Consider the following 7,368-nt stretch of genomic DNA (forward strand, 5'->3'; position numbering starts at 1 on the left):
CAGCTTTTCCTAAACCAATACCGGCCACACACTGGGCACTGGGCACTAGTATTGCACTCGGCACGCCATCACGATTGGGCTCGCGAAATTTCCAACCATCCCAACCCCAAGTGAGGTGGTGCGCTTTTTTTTTTATTTTGCTACCTTTCTTCTGCAACAGCAACGGAACCAACCAAAACGCGGTACGAAACAAAGCGCAAATGCGCTCCTGCGGGCTCGCGATCGCGTAATACACCGCTCGGATTGCTCAACTGCCGGAAAAGAAGGAAAATCGCCACCAGAGCCGCCCGCGCAAACCGGCTGCAAACGAAACCAGGTAAGTTACGTCCAAGCTCTCGCCGATGGAAGCGATCAGTTGGCGCGTCCGATCGGTGCGATCGTCTAACCGCGAATGCAACGGGCTCGAGCCCGCGTTGGGCTTCCGTGGGGCGAGATGCTGCGAGAGTTTGCGGTGAAAACAAAAAAAAACCCTCAAGAAGCTTAGGGCCGCCAAACGTGGGCTCAGGTGAGGCAAACATCGCGCAAACGATGGAGAGCGTGAGCGAGTTGAGCCTGCGTATGGAGAAATGGCGCCCCGGGAATGTCGCGCTCTCTTCGCGGGCTTTCGCGGAAGGTGCGTTTGCGAAGCAGGTGTGGAAAAAGCGAACGGGGAAGAAAAAAAAAGGAAAAGAAATGGTTACCAACAACGATCGTTACCGGTTCGCTTAGGGGCTGGTGATCGTGCATTTCTTTGGGCGGCTTTTCCGACTAGTGGAGAGTTATGTGGAGAGCTGAGAGCTTTTCTTTGAAGAGGAAAGCTTTTGAGCCGTTTTCCACGTTGGAGAGCTTTGTTTGGACATTACCGGTATTGAATGATGATGCAAATCATTTTCTTCTGCTAGGTAGGATTTTAAATAAAGTAATTAAGTGAATACCAGTCATCAAAACCATCTTAAAAAATCTTAAAATCAATGGCCGCTGAATAAACGATAAAGGCAATTCACTAAAACGATACCATTTTCGAATAGAATCGAGCAAATCAGCTAGTTTAAAATGAAATAAAACAATAACCATCAAACATCCCACTCTCTTGGGATTGCTTGTAGCGAAAAGCCACTCAATAAAGCCCTGCTAAATGTGCCCCGGTTCGCTACTAAACGCTTTAATCAGCGTAATTAAAGCTCGTTATAACTTCGACTGACATTCGAAGTGCATAATTTAGAACGAACGAATCCAAATTAATGTCTTTGGTGAATTAAACGAACTCCATTCTAATTGTATTCACTCGCACTAAGCACTAGGGGTGCGCTTCATCGCTGGTGCTTTGTTCGATCTTCAAGTGACTGTGAATAATTCGTGCTGAATACATTCTCTATCCCCAGTGCTCTGGCCACTCGTCCTGCGGCCGTCCTTTGTCCGTTTCGCTTCTTTACTGCCCATCACCCGTTGCCATCATAGCGCGCGGAATAACTATAATTACTTTCCATTTTCACTGTCATTTGGTCGTTGTTGCGTTAGTTCTCCCACGGCAACTCCTTTTCCCCGGTGGTGGATGGAAAATAAATCGACAACTGTCCTCGCTTTCTGCTTGAAGCCGCGCGTGGAAAACTCCTTCCGCAGAAACCCGCGAGCTATAGTGGAGCAAACCTGAACTTCTGTTGCAGTTGAGCCATTTCTGAGCTCGGACTAGCGCCCGATTTAGCGGAGTAGACCGGTTGGACATTTCTTTAATGGACTCCAGGACGGCGCCCTTCATCCGACCCGACCACCCGTGTAAGACGAATTAATTGCATTGTCATCTGAATGCAAATGAGGTTGATCAAGAGTTGTCGTTTCCGGCGTTTTCTGGCGAGCGTGTCCTGTGAAGCTGCGACAAATGGTGGCGCTGCCGGTGGAAAAATAAAACCGCTCCCGTGCGCCATCTTAATGCGGGAGAAATTTTCACCCATCCCTCTTCTTTCTGCTCGCTGGGTCGCTGATATAAGCGCGTCTCAAACGGAGATTGCCTCCCCGGGAGAGAAAATGCTTTCCCGCCGGGTGTGGTGACTTTTTCGGCGCTCCCGATAAGAAAGTGTTTAAGAAAGTTGAAAATTTAATTAGCATACATGTGCCCTATCTTTGCGGGCCGCAACCATCCGCCCGGTTGCGTGTGGGAAATGGGCCGCTTAAAATGTTAAGAAGGAGAGCGTAACAAAAAAAACGTGTGAGGCGCGCGCGATTGCGACCTTTACCTTGGCGAAGGGGCGTCCCGGCAGGCCCTCTCGCGGGCGTCGTTTGTCACTTTCTTCTACCTCCAAACCCGAACGCAATTACCGGGCGCACCGGTAACGAAGAGTTATGGTGCAACTGCTGTGGATTAGGAGCGTCTCTAAGCTGAAAACGGTGTGGCGTGTTTTGTTGCCGAACGCATACTCGGCATCGGCAGCCTGGGTTTGTGGCCATAAAGTTAGCTACCGAGTGGTGGTTTTGCTTGCATTTGGGGGAAATTTCCATATTCTCTTTGATCTCAGCGAAAACAAGAGAGGAGCACCATGATGTTAACAAGAGCTTAGTGGACACAATGCGCGTACAATTTCAATGCTCGTGGTGTCCAAATTGGGGGCATCAAATCATCTTCTTATAACAACTTATGGGAGCGAAGATCCCTGTTGGTTTCCAGGTTTTACATACCACAGAAAGTGGCTCATTTTTTGGCCAAAATCCTCTAAACGACACACTAACTGTGCCACCCGATTGGCGGCTCATCCGTTCGCCACTTGCTGACTCCAAGCGTACTCAACCCAGCGACGGGAACGATGAGTTATGATGATTCCTATCCGAAGAATACATCGAGCAAGACACTCCCGTCGCCGCGCAAAGAACGAGTCAAGTCGTTGAATAATTTCCCACCATTCTAAAGGGCGGTCGGTGGGTGAACGCCGCGAATATGAAACTGCGCACAAAAACAAGCCCACGCCACTTCCGCTTTCTCGCGCGAAACACACCCTTTTTCTTTAACGCCAAGGATGCTGGCGCGTGCCTCGCGGCCAAAAGGAAGCTCGCCCCCAACCCGTAGCCGTGGGTGTCCTATGCGGTGTAGTGTTGTGTGCGCGTTTGAGAAAACCCCAGCAAAAAAGGGCGCTGCCGTCGGGCTCGAATGAATTATGACAGAACGGAACGTCGTGCTCCGGCTGGATCTCGGCACCTCGCGCGTTTTGGCGTTGTTTACTGCACACGCTGCCCGCTGTCATGTCGACCCGAACGGGGCTGAATAGAGTCTAATTATGCGGGCAGGGTCTATTTACGACCCTAAGCGAGCCATTGCTGGGAGGGTGATTCCTGTGCTCGGAGTGACCACCACACAACACCACTGGTCGAGCTGTAATTGAGGCGGTTTGTTGGCGGCGCGGGACAATTGGTCCTCAGCTGGTTCAGGGGTTCCTTTGCGCACATCCGAGAAGCAGACCACAGGCGGTCTTAGTGTGCTCGATGTCGCGCGTTAATTTAGCTCGCCCGATGGCATCAATTGAGAGGGAAGTAACCACTTGACGCTGGGAGAGAATCGGCCGACCCGTGATTCAAGGGGACCCGCGAGATCGCGTCTTCAAAGGCGGGTGTGTGGCCGGAGGTCTGGTTTTGAGAACCACGCACCTCGGCAGGGATTTAGGAGCAGAAGGTTTCACAAGGGAAGCCGACGGACCGAAAACCGCCTGGCCGGATGGTTTCGACTCGCGCGCGCTCGCGCTCTGATGGCTATCTGGCGTGGAACGATTTCCTTTTTAAAATTAATCTAAACAGCCTGGTAGGTGGATGGGGGAGAGAACGTTTGGTTCGTTCTCGGGGCGTATTTGTCCGGCCACTCGGCTAGCACGGACCTGTTTTGGGTGACGTTAATAAACGGCTCGTCTAAGAGAGGGCCCCGTTTGATCAGTGAACTCAGTTGTACCTCTTCGATACTCTGTGAGGTTTTGATTTATTGGCCGCATAAAAACATTGATTCGGCATTCCGCGAGCACCATAAATGGCACAAAATCACTCGGCTTTGCTCATCCTATTGAAACTTTGCGATTCGACATGTTTTCGCGGGATCAATACATAAAAAATCAATCAACAGCTGCTGTCTCGTTGGCCCATCTTTCGCGCCTCCCAATTTTCGCTCTATCATCCCTTCATGCCAACCACGCGCGGCCATAACCGTGTGCTCTTTTTATCCTCGATTTTTGAACTCGCACCGAAACGCTTGCCACCACAAATTCGCTGATTATTTCCCGCTCGATGGCGTCGTTAGGGCGCGCCAGGACTCGCGCGTCCTTGGGCGGCTTTGACCGATGACTGATCATTAAATTCGCGCCCAGCCACCCCCACGCGCTGATTGGCAGCTATTGAAAATGTCTCATCAGCGATTTCGCCTTCCCGCTGTCCTTCCACGCCAGCTCACGAGCTGGCCAGGGAGTAAAGCCGTCCCTCCCGATCACGGGAGGACGGATACGCCGTAAAATTTCGCATAAACCTTGAGCCTTTGGCCGAGGAACACAGGCCCCTGACAGAGTGGTTAGGGTGACATGTCGAAATTTGGCATCGCCCCGTCTCCGGGAAGCCGATTTACGTAAGGCAGGAAATTGAAGCGAAATAAGACCGCCACTTTTCGGCTTTTGGGTTGCGCACGGGGACGAACGGTGAGCGAGGCAACTTTTACGTTGGTTTCGTTCCCGACCCCTCGATGGAGAAGTGCGAAATTAAATCATCCATGCTAATCAGCCAATCTGGCAGCGAGGCCGAGGGTCGAGAAGGTCGAGAAGGAAGGGGTGAAGACACTCAGAATTGATAGGAAGAACTCTGGAGAGAAGGACATTTCTGGAAAGCGCTTGAAGAACAGGCATTTTTTCAGATTTTTTTAAAACTAGTTGCCTACTTTGATTAGTGCACATTCAGGCATTTTAAAGTAGCCTCAATCCTTTTCCAATGTTTGCCCAAGAATACAAACACTCAACATATTCTTCAAACACCCGGTTGAATGCCAACAACACAAACACAACAACGATAGCTCAATCATGCAAACCCTCCAGACTGTCCAGCTGGCTGCAGTCACACCGAGCTGCAGCTCGTTGCAAGTGATTTGCAGCTCCATTGGCTCCGTCACGGCTCGTGGGTGCATAATTAAGCGCAAACGATCCAACCCACTGCGAATCCCAACCGTCCATCCGACGATAACATTGATAAGCGCCCTCGCTGGCTCCGGCGTTTGTGCAATGGCCACACCGGACGACTTAACTTCATCTCCTCGATACGCATCTTAAACAATCAGCCCCTTTCATCCGAAAGTCATCGCATCGGTCCGGCGTCGTCACTTCGTTCGTTCCGAGCGATTAAAACATGGCGCTTGTTGCATCCTGCATCCGGCTGCATCAGCATGCAGCAGCAATTATGCGGCACTCGCTTGCACATCGTGACTCGTAGGATCGCGGGCAGGATCGCGGCAATGTGCTCTACAACTTAATCAGAGAACACCATGCCGTCGTGCCACCGGCGGATGAACTGGCAACACTGGCAACAGTCACCCAAGGTACTCACTTTGTGCTCTCACGAAGCGCTCTCTCGCGCCGCTCTCTCACGCTATGCTCGCTGAGAACCCAACTGAGTGAGTGCAGCATCCGAGCGCGCCGGACCCGCGGTGATGGGTGAAGATAATTCAAACCGATTGACTTTTACGTTTATTTTCGCTTTATTTTGAAAGCTATTCTCGGAGGCACGCAGCACGGGCCTTCCTGCCGCGCGCGTGATGCGCGAGATTGCGCCTGCAGCCTCGTGGCTCGGTTCAGGATAAGAACGAAACGGCCGTCGGTGGCGATGGGCTCGCAAGACGGCCCAGGGAACCGAAACGGACTGGGAAGAAAAATGCAAATTGAATGCTGACGGGAACACGCGGCCTAGGAAATCGCTTGCCGTTCCGTTTCGGATCAGCTCTCAGCCGGAGAATGCGAATGGAATGGGAAGGGCTTGAAAAATTATCAAATTACATGCATCTTTGCACCGGGCACTGCGCGCACCTTTCGGGGTGCCGATCGGGAGCGATCGAACCAGCGCGAACGTGTTTGAGAGAGAGAGAGAGACAGAGAGACAGAGTAGTAGAAAACAGAGAAAGAGAGCGAGAAAAAAAAGAGCCGGGACAACCCGTGAAGAATCAAAACCACGCCAAAGGGCCTCCGGATCGGGCGCAGGGCTGCTTGGGGTGTGTGGAAATTAAAATATTACCTTTTTGCTCCACGCCGTCCCTTTGCCTGCGGCAATGAAGTAGCAACGGCGGCGGCTGCCGAACGATTGGAGAAACAAATAAAGCAGAAATGAGTTTGAGGCCTCGACGAAGGTGCTGCGTTTTGTCGTGAAGGCTGTAAGGATGCCTGGGGGAAACGATCGGTGGACAACCGGGAGAAGCAGATCCTGGTGTGATCGCCTCCTGGCGGGACAATTACGACAACGACAACGCCAACGACGACAACGACGCTGACGACGATGATGCTGGAAATGGGAATTGATTTGCCGGCGGGAGAGAAAATGAACGACATAAAAGCAGGAAGGAAACGGATTATGTCTGTGTTTCTTCCCGGTGGAGGGGTTTCTTACATCAGTCGGTTTGCTTAGATTTGATGAAATGCAGCTTGCTGGAAATACAGCGATATCGCGTTGGTAAATTCCAGTGAAATGAATGAGCTCAATTGCATCCTTGCTGAGCTGACGTGACGTACGGATGGACGTTTCATGGGCTTATGAATTCTTTTGTTGGATGTTTTGAAAAACGTAACAACTTAATTAGCTGGCTCACCAATTGTGTCCATGATACACGATTCGCACCCATAGTCTGGTGAGTTACCCGAAGCATGATTTTCCGAGTGCTCCAACATCCACGCCAGCAAACCCGTTGAGCCCTTTTCCATGGGGGTTGCGTGCGCGCGAGAAAAACCCTCCCTATGCTGCATTTGTCCTCAACAACCTCCCAACCCCTTTGGGAACCCACATCCTGAGTGGCACTCGCGAGCTCCCACCGGCCGCGGTTGGCCAGTTCACGCAAGTCGCTCAGTTCGATTCGAAGCCTCCAGCGAGCAGGACGTGCGTCTCCGAGTAGTTCGTGACCGTGTCGACTTCGCGCCCACGAGATAACGCCGTGAGTGTGGCCATCAAGTGGCGGGATTATCCAAGCCCTTGTGCCCAAGGTCGAAAAGGGGTTTGCGACGGTGAGTGTGACGAGTGCGCGGGTGCATAGTGAAAGGGCCACCGAGCCCCAAGACGCGGCCACGATGAAGGGCCCGATAATGGCAGCGGTGCCGCTGTCCGGCGTCTGGTGAGCATCGAGCCCACGTGTGTGTGTGTGTGTGCGTGTGAGTGAGTGTGTGCGCGTCTGTGTCCCGATGTAAG

The sequence above is a fragment of the Anopheles nili genome, chromosome 2 (assembly GCF_943737925.1).
Source record: "Anopheles nili chromosome 2, idAnoNiliSN_F5_01, whole genome shotgun sequence".
In the NCBI taxonomy this organism is placed as follows: domain Eukaryota; kingdom Metazoa; phylum Arthropoda; class Insecta; order Diptera; family Culicidae; genus Anopheles; species Anopheles nili.